The sequence below is a fragment of the Phascolarctos cinereus genome, unplaced genomic scaffold, assembly GCF_003287225.1.
Source record: "Phascolarctos cinereus isolate Bilbo 61053 unplaced genomic scaffold, phaCin_HiC Scaffold_85;HRSCAF=623, whole genome shotgun sequence".
Lineage (NCBI taxonomy): Eukaryota > Metazoa > Chordata > Mammalia > Diprotodontia > Phascolarctidae > Phascolarctos > Phascolarctos cinereus.
In genome coordinates, this window is record NW_027556246.1 from 42,883 (window position 1) to 56,745 (window position 13,863).

The following is a 13,863-nucleotide window of genomic DNA, read 5'->3' on the forward strand; positions in this document are numbered from 1 at the left end:
GGGAGTGAGGGAGAGGAGAGAGAGAGAGAGAGAGAGAGAGAGAGAGAGAGAGAGAGAGAGAGAGAGAGAGATACACAAACAGACAGAAGGAAAGAAAAAAAAAAGAGAAAATGTTTCATCTATGTCCCTAAACAAATGTCACTGAAAATAGAGTTTTGGAAATTTTAGAGTTCACTGCTTTGTGGACAAAGAAACATTCGCACAACAGCAATACTGGGGTTCTAAACTAGGCCTCCTAAAACTAAGACTGGGTAGTATTTTTTTCCACTATATTATGCTGTCTCTAAATGAAGAACCATCCAAAAACATTGAGTTAGTAAGAACCTCACAGGAAGATTAAGTCTAACTCCTTTCTCAAGCATGAATCCTTCAACAATATGCTGGTCAAGGGCTCCTCTATACCTTGCCTGAATATTTCCAGTGACTTTCACTACTACTAAGGTAGCCATTCTTCTTTAAAAGTTCTAATTGTTAGACAGTTTCTTTTTATATTGAGTCAAAATACACCTCTTTGAAGCTTCCTAATTCTTCCCTTTGGTGCTAAGTAGAACATCACTTTCTGATGGCAACCCTTTCTATATTTGAATTAGTTAAAATAAATCTCTCCTAAATTATCTCTTCTCTAAGCAAACATTCAAAGTCACAGAGAAAGTTGGTAACAGTACCAGGACTTAAACCTCAATTTTCACAAATCCTAATCCAATTCTTTTTCAAGGGGTAGGGAATAAAATCTGTATATTATCTCTTGTGGTAACTTGGAATAATACTTGATAATCTTTCTTCTAGTACAATCCTAGATTAAACAGTAGACTAGAACATTTTAGGTTGACTTATATATATATATATATTTTTTTTTTTTTGGTGAGGCAATCGGGGTTAAATGACTTGCCCTGGGTCACACAGCTAGTTAATGTCAAGTGTCTGAGGCAGGATTTGAACTCAGGTCCTCCTGACTACAAGACCAGAGCTCCATCCACTGTACTATCTAGCTGCCCCAGTAATACATTTTTCAAATGAACACATTCAAACAGTACATTTGATTAAGTGGTAACCTTAAAGTAGAGTGGTCACTGGACTTACACTTAATAGAGTGAGGAGCAGAGTTAACATTTTCAGCCTTTTTACCCCTTTTTTCCTTGTCTTCTCCAAGAGGACATTTTGCTGTTGAGTTCTAAAACCATTCTGTTTGAATATGAGCCATAATATATGTTGAAGAGGTAAATGATTCCTAATTAACTTTCTCCAGTTAGAGGAACCCATAAAATGCATCAGAAGTACTGAAATTAACTCTACTTTAATTTTCATTGGAAGAAAATGTTCAGTGTGAATTGCTTCAGAGTTGCTAGCAAAGAAGCCACGGATTATATTGGGGCAAGGATTCAAAGAATCTTAATTCTAGTGACTTTTACTAGTAAGTGTGAAGAAAAGTAGTTGTGTAACACACAACTCATTAGTTATGGGGAGATGGACATACAACCAAAAATCTTTTTTTCTTTATCAATGATATAACATGGGCTAAAAGCCCAAGCAAGTTGCAGAAAACTATGCACAATGTTGTATCTTGTAAGGGTGTGGAAAGTAGGTAGAAAAAAGTCAGAGTACCTGACTCACCACTGTACTGTTTTTCTGATATATGAAAAAATGGATGCCTGATTGTTGATATCACAGGGTCATATAGCCTTTTTCTTGTTTAGCAGCAGACTTTCCTAAATCAGATTGGCTTGAAGACTGGTCTTCAATGCCACAGGTGCAGAAGGTTGAAACAGATCTTCTGGTGATACAGCTGGTTCTGTGAGGAGACAATATATATGTAAATGGGGAGGACACCTCAAGGTCCAGGTGGAGTTGACAGCAATGTCTTCAAAGAAGGTTCCACTGTAGCCTCTTTCTCACTATTTAGCAAGGTCTCCTAGGACCTGTCCCAGGTGAACTCTGCTACTTGACCAGCTTAGAGCCAAGAAGGTGGGCTTCCTATCTAAGATGATGAAAACACAGGGTTTACATTGTAACTGTTGCAGTAAGTTGTGTTTATACACATATATGGCACATGTATATAAATGACAGAATGTATGTATATTTACATATATTCTGTGCCACTAGCTTCTCATATATAAATAATATAATATATGAATCATATATATAAAATTATATATTAATGCATATAATTGGGTTGTAGGTATTGATTGTTCATGCTGCATTCTCGAATAAGGCCAGTGACATCAGGAGGGTGATGTCTTGACTTGCAAGTGAGTTGTATTTAAGTGAGAAAGAGCCATGCAAAGTCATCAGCCTGACTGTCTACTCCAGAATCATCAGAGTCCTGGGCAAGACACAGGTCAGGACCACTGGAAGTGGCCCAGATGCAGGCAGAGGACCCTCATAATTTCTGACCCAAAACAGAAGGTGCCTATTGCATGAGGGTAGTCCTCTGTAGCTAAAACAAATGATATCTGAAAGGAAGCATATCAGTCATTTATATATTTCTTTGAATTAATCAGTTCCTGAGAAGAAAATCTTGCAGGTCATGCAAAATTTGCTGGATGAGACGGACAAATGTGTAATCCAATCTGGAGATAACATAATCTAAACTGAGATTTTGTCTAGGAGGGAAGACTTGGGTGAGAAGCTTAATGACAATCCTTTGGGTGGTAGAGAGCCACTGGGCATCACCTTCAAGAGGAAGGAAGGTGAGAAAGAAATGTATATGGGGGAAAGGAGTAAAAAGAAGACAGTTCTTGAAAACAAACTTTACCTCCTTCACGATGCAGTATAGGCCCATTCCTGTTTAAAATGTATTCATGTGTGTCAGTACCCATGTGTATTTCAATATAGGATTGTTCCAACTGGGACATTCCATTATAACTCAGGAGGGGACTTTGTGCTGGCCTCTTTGGGGATGGTCTCAAGAAGATTCTTTGCTCTAAATATTCCTCCCTGATTAAGGTAAAATGGTGAAGTATTTAAATTTGTGTTCCCATTGATGGGACTGACCTTGAAGAGGACAAAAGAGTGGATTAAACAGGCCAGGTATCCTGAGGAAACTTGGTGCTGTAATTAAGCAATATATATTTTTGGTGTGCTCTACTTTCCTTTTCAGCATTCTTCCTGGGGGTATGCAGTGCCTCAGAATGCCCCCAAGCCTCATGGCCACACCCCACTTTATCCTACCCTCTCCAAATCATCTCTCTTTCACCTTTTACTCAGAGCCTTGCTCAGATGCAAAGGTTCTAACACATCCCTCCAATATGCTAGAGCAATGCTAGACTAATTTGTTCTATTATCCTAATGATTATTAATGTAATACTGTTCTCAGCCTAAGGAATTTGCAAGATGAATCCAACAGAGATCATTCTAGCACTATATAGTGAGTGAAGGGTAAGAGTGGGGTGATAAATTGAGATATTTGGGGTTTTGGTGCCTGTACCTCAAATACTGATGATTTAATAATATTGTTCTATTGTTTAACCTTTTGCTGTCCACAAAATTCCTTCAAAAGTATTGTCATCTTGCCTCTCTTGATCCTCATCATACTGCTGTGAGATCGAGAGGGAAGGAATTATTATTTCCCATTTTTTGGCTGAGGAAACTGAAGCTCAAAAGTTATAATTTTTGCCCAGAGTTGCATACTATATAGGGACCTTCCTAGTCTGACACTGCTTAGGTCTGACCCTGTAGATGTGATATATTCTTTGAGGAAACTCTTTTTCATTTTTCTATGTTCCCATTTTAGGAAGCTTTCGTGCTCCAAGGGCAAACTTTTCTTAATCACAGATTCACTGATTTGGCTTCTGAGAAAAAACCAAAAAAACCAGCTCATATGCGGAGTATCATGCATGCTAAAATATAATGAATACATCAGAAAACTCCCAATATAACTTAGTTGTTCTATATGGCAGGTTCTACTCCTATCTCCAAAAACTAGTGTTATAAAACGGCACCAAATATTAAGTGAACTATTTTAGGAGATTTTGAAGTACAATGTCTAAAACACAGCAGTGTGATTATTTATTTGTTTCTTATTCATTTGTAATATTTTTAATAATTAAACTTAAAGAAAAAAGAAACAAATTTAAATACTAAAACTAAAAAAAATACAAAATAAGTAAAGAAAAAAAGCATTGTCATGCTAACAGCAGAATATGACAGAGTATTCAAAATATGCCGCAATAAATTTCCATTTCAAGAAAGTGTATATAATAAATACGACTCATTGTGTTGAGATCTGTCCATCTTCTCTTTGCTTTCTTGTAAGTTTTCTTTACTTCTCTGCTGTGCACTTTTCACTTTGTTCTTTTTCCCCTTCCTCCCCACTCCCCACCACAGAATGCTACAATTATTTGTGTACACATGCATATATATATATATATATAGAGAGAGAGAGAGAGAGATGTATGTTTCTATGTATATATATATGTGTGTTTATGTGTATGTGTATGTGTACATATGCACAAATGTATTTATAAATATATATACATATGTAAATGTATATATACTTATGTGTATACATAGATGTATATGTGTATGTGTGTATGTGCTGTGTGTCCATGGATAACTATAAGAACTATAAAAGAGGAAGCTGCTTGGAGATCAGATCACCCAGCTGTGATTATGATGGCTATATGTGTCTTATCTTTTTCCAAAGTAGTCTTACAAATGATATAAAGACTCATGAGTAGAAATATATGACATACTATGACTTCTCTAGAAGATAAAGAAGTCCAACACTTTTACCAAATCAGGTAAAATAGAAAAATGCAAATCCAAGACCAATCCATAGAAGTATCCTGTGTCTTATTAAATGGCTGCACTGCTGTGCCAGTAGAATGTTGACATTTTAAAGAAATGGTTGCTGAGTGATGATATTATGAGGATCAATAGTCAGAAAATGTACAGTGATTTCAACTCAATTCAATTAAATGAATATTTATTAGTTGCCTATTAAGTGGCTAGGGATATGAATTGAATAAAACACTAAGAATCTGGATTCAAACTATGATTTACTATTACATGTGTGGATATGAATACATTACTTCATCTCCCTTTCATCTGATTTGTGCTTGTCGGTAAAATGAGGAATACAGAGTAGAATATGTTTGAAACCCATTCTAGCTTCAAGTTCTGTACTGAACTATCATTGCTGTCAAGGGATTGCTATCAGGTTAGAGGGAATCAGATAAATACACATTTCTCTATCTCTTGCTACAGAGCTTTGTTAGTAATTTACAAAAATGCTGATGATTTATGTGGGTTTATTTTATATGCTGCAAGTTCAGTGAAGTATTTCAAGTAGTTTTTTAGTTGATTCTCTAGGATTCTCTAAGTATAACATGATATTAACTACAAAGAATGATAGCTTTGTTTCTTCATTGCCTATTCTAATTCCCTTGATTTCTTTTTCTTCTCTTATAGTTAAAGCTAAAATTTCTAGTAAAATGGAATAGCAGTGGTGATAATGGACGTCTTTCTTTTACCCTGATCTTAGTAGAAAACCTTCTAGCTTATCCCCATTATTTATAATGCTTGCTGATGGTGATAGATAGATGCTACTTCTCATTTTAAGAAAAACTCCACTTATTTCTATGCTCTGTAGTGTTTTAGTAGCAATAGGTGCTGTGTTTTGTCAAAAGCTTTTTCTGCATCTATAGAGATAATCATAGGATTTCTGTTAATTTTTTTACTGATATGGTTAAGTATGCCAATAATTTTCCTAATATGTAACCAGTCTTCCACTCCTGGCATAAATCCCACTTTGTCATAGTGTATTATCTTTGTGATAATTTGCTGTAATCTCTTGGCAAATATTTTATTTAAAAGTATTGCATTTATATTCATTATGGAAATTGGTCTGTAATTTTCTTTCTCCATTTTGGCTCTTTCTGGTTTAGGTATCAGCACCATATTTGTATGATAAAAACAATTTGGTAGGATTCCTTCTTTTCCTATTTTTCCAGATAGTTTATGTAGCATTGGAATTAATTGTGCTTTAAATATTGGGTAGAATTCCCTTGTAAATCCAGCTAGCCTGAGAGATTTTTTTCTTAGGGAGTTCACTGATGGCTTTTTCAATTTCCTTTTCTGAAATTGGGTTATTTAGGCATTTTATTTCCTCTTCTGTTATTTGGGCAATTTGTATTTTTGTAAATATTCATTCATTTCACTTGGGTTGTCAGATTTATTTGCATACAGTTGATCAAAATAGCTCCTAATCATTGTTTTAATGTCCTCTTCACTAGTGGTGAATTCACTCTTTCTATTTTTGATACGGTAATTTAGTTTTTTTTTCTTCTTTTAATCAAATTAATTAAAGGTATATCTATTCTATTGCTTTTTTCATAAAACCAGCTCTTAGTTCTATTTATTGGTTCAATGGTTTCTTAATTTCAATTTTATGAATCTTTCCTTTGGTTTTCAGAATTTCTAATTTGGTATTTAATTGGGGATTTTAAATGTGTTCTTTTTGTAGCTCTTTTAGTCGCATGCCCAATTCATTGATCTCCTCTTTCTCTGTCTTATTGATGGAAGCATTTAGAGATATAAAGTTTCCCTAGAACTGCTTTGGCTGCATTCCCTAAATTTTGGTATGTTGTCTCGGACCTGGGCAAACTTTCTGCTGCATAGGGAACATCCTATCAGGAAACGTATGCCCAATTATCCTATTTCTTTTGGATGCTAGAATATTGAGAAACTGTAGGTGCTTTTGGTTTCATGAGGCTTGCAGGTAACAAAATGGACCAATTTCCCTCCACACCCTGGGATCCTCCTTCACAGAGAGACTCCCAGTCCCTATGCCCGGGCCTGCAGGATCCCCCTTCTCTTCTGGCCTCATGGCCTCTGGATCCTCAGCTGCCAGACTCAGTGGTACTTCCTCAACATTTGCCCCTAGGTTATCTTCTATAAAACTGGAAAAACTTGGTCCCCAAGACCTTCAAAAGGAATATGATCAGACTAAGAGAAGAGAGTCCTTGCGAATGGTAGGGAATTTGAGTCACCCTCCGTGACCTTTGAATTCATCCTCCCCAGTTGGTGAAAGTAAGGAGGGAGGAACGGCAACAACTACAGCTGGGGGCCCCACTGGCAATGGCTCTGGGCCCCTCGGCACCCTGTAGCCCACCAAGAAAGCATGGAAGTATCACCCGTGTTCATCAATCTTGCTCACCTCCTGCCACCCCAGAAGCTACAAGCAACATGAGCTGCCCTGGGGACAGAGGGAAGGGGAAGGGGATGGATCAAGGCACTAAGAGGTAAGAAGCCAGCCAGCCTCTGCACTTGGTAAGCCCACTCGTTTAAAGTTGTGGTTTCAACATGTTCATTATGAGACATCGATTTTCTGTGTAAAGTAAATTGCAAATTCATTCAACAAGATTGAAATCACCTGATTGATAATGGGCTTGTTTCAGGTCTCAAACTGGTAAACTTTTGCATCAGCTTTCTCAAGCCACTTTTCCTAACTTGGATGTTATTAGAGTATGAAATGAGAGCACCTAAAAAAACAGTGGAAAAGTTATTTCCCTCCTAACCCTGTCTTATAACATTTTCTAATGGACATTTAGAAAACTAAGTATTTGGTATTGTTTTTACTGCTAAAATGTAAAATTGGTCATTGACTACTCAGTATGTGTGTGGAAAGGAGGGGATGAGGTGAAAGCCTTATCCAGATTGGTTCTGCCCATTCAGAGCAGTCCTCAGGACTAGTGAAAAAGCACAGCCCAGAGCAGCTCTAAGGGGAGATCGGGGTGATAGGCAGCCCCTGCTCTGGGGTCCCTGTTGATCCCCTTTATTTTGTAAACTTGCCAAGGAGGTTGTTTGGATGATGGAATTCTTAAACAATAAACTTGGCTTGCTGAGAATTTGCAAGTTTCTGTAAGTGACCTCTAACAATTGGCTTTTATACCAATTATATACAAATTAAATTTGAAATGTAAACCCTGGTAAATTTTTCCCAAGCTGTGATTAGTGAAACTTGCTGTTTGAGGTAAAAGCTCTTGGGACTGTAATGATGTTACTTTGAGTAGTCTGAGGGATCATAATAATCCATCGATAATCAATAGTCAATAATCCACCATCTGAGAGAAATGCCCAGAAGCTACCCAGAGACAATGTGATACAAGTGGAGGTCTGCATCTGGAAAAGCTGAGAGGACAATCTTAGCCTCAGTCTAAGGTGGGATCCTCCTAGCTCACTTTCCCCACTGTGGTCCTTTGAAAAGGAATGTTTCCCACCTGGCTATTCCTGATTCTGGCTATGAGGTGGAATTGATACTGCATGGTTGGAAAACTGTGAATTATCTGAATTCAAACAGAGTTAAGGATATTTTATCCTGTCATATTTGGTATAGACATGTCCCGGTTTCATCCTTTTATTGCAAATTTCTCTAATCAGAGCAAATGGACAGTAAAAGATAGGAGCACAATGCAAGTATGTGAGATCTTGCTGTTTGGACTTGAATGTGTAGTCATTCTATATCCCAAACAACTGGGTAAATTAGTACTCGGGCTTGTCATCTGACTGCCTGTGTCGTCATGTGAATCATAACCCTATAGACTAAAACTGGAATACACATTGCTATGAAAGACTAAAATTAATCAGAAATATCTTCAGTTCAGTTTGGGAAAAAGAATTTCAGTGCAATCCATCTTCTTAGAGGGAGGTACTTTGTTTTCTCCCATTCTGACATCACTTTTAATTCTCCTTGTATTTGGGCCTCATATATTGAACCTCCTGGCCAGATTTGTCTCCCCCAGGGTCCAGGTCACCAATTTCCAGATGACTGCTCAGGCTGCATACCAACCTTGGAACTAATCAAAGGCCCCTAAGACCCTGGACTTAGCATCAGCCATGTTCCGAAGTCTGACTCCTGGAAAAGGACCCAGTGAGGCAGGGACAGCTCTATGCCCATGGCCAGCAGGAAGCAGTTTCAGAAGCTAAGACCTTCACCCCTTACCCCAAAAGATTTGGGTCCCATTTGTTTGAAGGGAAAATGATGGCCTTATAGGACCTAGACCCCTACACTGAAACTTATGTTTGGGCATAACATTGGCTCAATTCCCAAGCTCATTACTAAGGGAAAAACCAAAAATAACCACCAATCTGTAGTGATGCACTCTCCAGCTCCTCCTCCCTTTGTCTGTTTTCTATAATTACCACTGGGATTTTTGAAGTTCTTGGCAGGGATCCACTGAAGTGCTGGCCACCACCCCAAACTGAAGATTGCCCCTGTTTGTAAGTATTCATAATGATTGAATAAACTACTACCTATTGTCAATCTGGAAATACTTGGCCTCTTCCTTTGGTATCAAAAGAAAACCCCATGGTCATGAGGGAAATATGGGGCTCCCCAGCCAGGGCATCCTGGACCTGAAGATTGAGGACAAATTCACAAGTACTAATTTTCTACAAAGAAATGCTAAATTTCATTTAGAGGTTAGTGAAAATAAAGATGTAATTTTATTTTCCTTTCAAGTTCAGAGACCCTGTGAAATCAATTCTTGGGGGACCACGGGCCCAAGGTTAAGATCTTTGGTGTAAATGAAAAAAGAAAAATAAAAGAAAAATAAAAATATTCCAGAGAGGGTTTGCCCTTTTTTTTTTTTTTTGCTGGTGGAGCAGAAGGGTGAGGAGATAGGATGGAGAACGAGTTAAAAACTAGTTTTCTCAGTTTGAATTAATCTCCTGTAAAGTGTAATACTACTTTGGATCTGACAGCCTTCTTTCCAGCTGACTTGCCAGCTCAGTATTAGTAGAAAGAGATATTTTCAAATGGCTTCAGAAATACTCAAAGAATTAACATTGAATGATAGTTACTCATTTAGGGCTGTACAGTAATGGTTGTGAATGCTCTTGAAGGTATCCCAGATTCTAGATTTAATCAAGGTTTCAGCTTAATGCGGTAATTAATCAAAGATACCTTATTAATGTACTAAAAGATCCTTCATCAAAAGGGAAAGGACCTGTATGTACAAAAATATTTATAGCAGTTATTTTTGTGGGAGCAAAGATTAGAAATTAAGGGGATGCCCATCAATTGGGGAGTGGCTGAACAAGTCCATGGTGTATGGGGGATAGTTTCAGAAAAACTTGGGAAAACCTATATGAACTGATGCAAAGTAAAGTGAGCAAAACCAGAAGGTCACGGTAGACATTAACGGCAATGTTGTAGTAATGATCAACTGTGAAAGATTTAGCTCCTCTAGTCAATAAAATGTTTCATGACAATTCCAAAGGACTTATCAAAAAGGCTATCTCCCTCCAGAGAGAGAACTGATGTACTCCAAGAACAGATTGAAGCATACTGGTTTTCACTTTCTTTTTCTTTCTTTTATATTTTTATTGTTTGCAACCTGGTAAATGTTTTGTGTGATTTCATATGTATACTTGGCATTCAATTGCTTACCTTCTCAGTAGTGGAGGACAGGTTAAAGGGAGGGAGAGAATTCAAAACGTGAAAATTATTCTAAAGTGATGTTTAAAATCAGGCCTGCACAACGTCCTACCCATGGCTGTTTACAGCCCTTGGAGTATTTGGGGCATGCCAAAGAATTTCCTCCACATACAAAGGATGTTTTCCTCTACTTTTTTCTTGGGCCACTTGAAAACCTTTAGTATGCCACAAGTGACCCAAAGTCTGTTAATTTCTGTTAATTTTGTTACTGACATGGTTAATGATATTGATAGTTTTCTAATATTCAAGCAGTCCTGTATTGCTGATGTAAATCCCACCTGGACATAGTGTATTATCCTTGCCATAAGTTGATATAATCTCTTGGCAAATATCTAATTTTACATTATTGCATTCTATTCATTAGGGAAATTGGTCTATAATTTTCTTTCTCTATTTTGACTCCCTGGTTTAGGTCTCAGTACCATATCTGCATCATAAAAAGAATTTGGCATGACTTTTTCTTTGCCTATTTTTCCAAATAGTTTCTATAGTATTGGAATTAATTGTTATTAAATGTTTGGTAGAATTCACTTGGAAATCCATTTGACTGGGAGACATTTTCTTAGGGAATTCATGGATGGCTTGTTCCATTTCTTTTCCTGAAAATGGGTTATTTGGATATTTTACTTCCACTTATTTGGGCAATTGATATTTTTGTAAATATCCATCCATTTCACTTAGATTGTCAGATTTCTTGGCATACCATGGATCAAAATATCTCCTAATCATTGTTTTAATTTCCCCTTCATTAGTGGTGAATTCATCCTTCTAATTTTTGATACTGGTAATTTGGTTTTCTTCTTTTTTAAAATCAAATTAACCAAAGGTTTATCTATTTTATTGCTTTTTTTTTCATAAAACCAGCACTTAGTTTTATTTATTAGTTCAATTGTTTTCTCAATTTCAATTTAATTAATCTCTCCTTTAGTTTTCAGAATTTCTAATTTGGTATTTCCAATTTGTTGTTTTTATAGCTCTTTTAGTTGCATGTCCAATTGTTTGATCCCTTCCTTCTTTATTTTCTTCATATAAGAATTGAGAGATATAAAACTTCCCCCCAAGGACTGCTTTTACTGCATCTCCTAATTTTGATGTGTTGTGCCATTATTGTCATTGTCTTAGATGAAGAGTCTTCTTGTCTTTCCCCAGCATGGTCAGTATGGAGTGTGTCGCCTGCCCTTTTAAAGTGCTACCTATGGTGTGGAGAGGAAATTGCTTCAATGGGCGCTTCATAAATGCTGCTTGACTTAACTTCACAGTTGAACTAACTACCTGTGCTGCTAGGATCCAAGAAGGTGGGCTTTATTTCTAAAAAGATCATCAAAACACAATGTTTAGATTGTAACTGTTGCAGTAAGTTGTGCTTATATACACATGTACATAAATATATATAATTATATCAATATATATGGAAATAAAATCTTATGTAACAAATATATTTATATATGTAACAAATATATTTACATATATACATAAATATATATAATTATATAAATATATATATGTAAATAAAATCTTATGTAAGAAATATATTTATATATGTAACAAATATATTTACATATATACATATATACTGTACATCTATATAAACAAATATAAATACTATGATATATGAATCTTATATATATTAGATTATTACTTTAACCTATACACGAGTTATAGGCATTGATTGTCGTTCATATTTCATTCTCAGAGAGAACCAGTGACAACAGGAGTGTGATATCTTGACTTGTGAGTGAATTAGATTCAAGTGAGACAGAACTGTGCAAAGTCTTCAGCTCCACTCTCTGCTCCAGAGTTGTCAGAGTCCAGGGCAAGAGACAGGTCAGCACCGCTGGAGGTGGCCCCAGCTGCAGTGGGAAACCCTCGGAATTTCCAGCCGGAATCGAAGGTGCCCAGTAAGTGAGGGTAGGCTTTGACAGTTAAAACAAGTGATATCTGAAAGCAATAACATCAGTCATTGACATCTTTGTTCTAATTAAGCAGTTCCTGAGCCCAAAATCTTGCCAGTTATGCAAAATTTGCTGAATGAGAAGGGACAAATGTATAATACAATGTAGGGATAATGTAATCTAAACTGGGATTTTGTCTAGGAGGGAAGACTTGGATGTGAAGTTTAATGACAGTCCCTTAGGTGGTAGAGAGCCACTGGGCATCTCCTTCAAGAGGAAGGAAGGTGACAAAGAAATGTAGGTGGAGGGAAAGGGCCAAAAGAAGATGGTTCCTGAAGACAAACTTTACCTCCTTCACAACTAAGTATGGGCCCCTCCCTATTTAAAATACATCCGTGTATCAGTACTCATGCTTCTTACAGTATAGGATTGTTCCAACTGGAGAGGACTTTGTTCTGGCCTCCTTGGGATAGTTCCAAGAAAGAGTCTTTGCTCTGAGGGTTCCTCAACGTGACTATCCCTGATTCAGGTAAAATGGTAAAGCATTTAAATTTGTGCTCCTTCAACGGTACAGACCTTGAAGAGAACAAAAGAGTGCATTAAACAGGCCAGGTATCCCTAGGAAATTTGGTGCTGTAATGAAGCAATGTTTGTTTTTGGTGTCCTCTACTTTCCTTTTCAGCGTTCTCCACAGGGGTAGCCAGCACCCCACTACCTCATTGTCAGACCCCACTTTGTCCTACCCTCTCCAAATCATCTCTCCTCCAACCTTCGATCAAAGCCTTGCTCAGGCCCAAAGGTTCTAACACATCCCTACTATATGCCAGAGCAATGCTAGACCAATTTATTCTATTATCCTAATGACTACTAATGTAATACTGTTCTCAGCATAAGGAATTTGCAAGATGAATCCAGTAGAGATGATTCTTGCACTACATAGTGAGTGAAGGGTCAGAGTGGGGTAATAGATTGAGACATTTTAGGTCTTTTGGTGCCTGTCCCTCAAACACTGATGACTTAATAATAATAATATCTTCAGACAGTTTAATCTTTTGCTGTTCTCAGTATCCCTTCAGAGGTGTTATCATCTTGTCTAATTTGATCCTCCTCATACTGCTGTGAGGTACAAAGAGAAGCAATTATTACTTCCTAGTTTTTGGCTAAGGAAACTGAGGCTCAAAATTTGTAACATTTTCCCAAGATTATACATCACATAGGGACCTTCCTATTCTGACTCTTCTGAGGTCTGACCCTGTATATGGTGATGGATTCTTTGAGGATACTCTTTAATTTTTCTTTTTTATGAACTTTTTGTGCTCCGAAGGCAAACTTTTCTTAATGAGAGTTTCACTGATTTTGCTTCTGAGAAAAAAGCCCGGATGTGAAGTATTATGGCCACTAAAATATATTGAAGGTATCTGAAAAGTCCCAATATAACTCAGCTGTCTTTTATGGCAGGTTTAGTCCTATCCCCAGAAAGTAGTGCTATAAACTGAGTACTAAATAATAAGTGAAGAGCTTTTGGAGCCTTTG

At 37.0% G+C, this 13,863-nt stretch overlaps 1 long non-coding RNA gene across 3 annotated transcripts in view; it reads left to right on the top strand.

Moving 5' to 3' along the window:
- Window positions 1–13,836, top strand: part of LOC110204069 (uncharacterized) — a 56,281-nt gene extending 42,445 nt beyond the window's left edge. For 2 of the 3 annotated variants that reach the window (XR_002323191.2, XR_002323190.2), the window contains exons 2-3: window positions 11,588–11,733; window positions 12,132–13,836. This is a non-coding gene — a long non-coding RNA (uncharacterized LOC110204069). Of the gene's footprint in view, window positions 1–7,924; window positions 9,220–11,587; window positions 11,734–12,131 lie in introns of those variants that run through there. The other variant, XR_002323189.2, reaches the window with a different exon arrangement.
- Window positions 13,837–13,863: the final 27 nt, after the last annotated feature.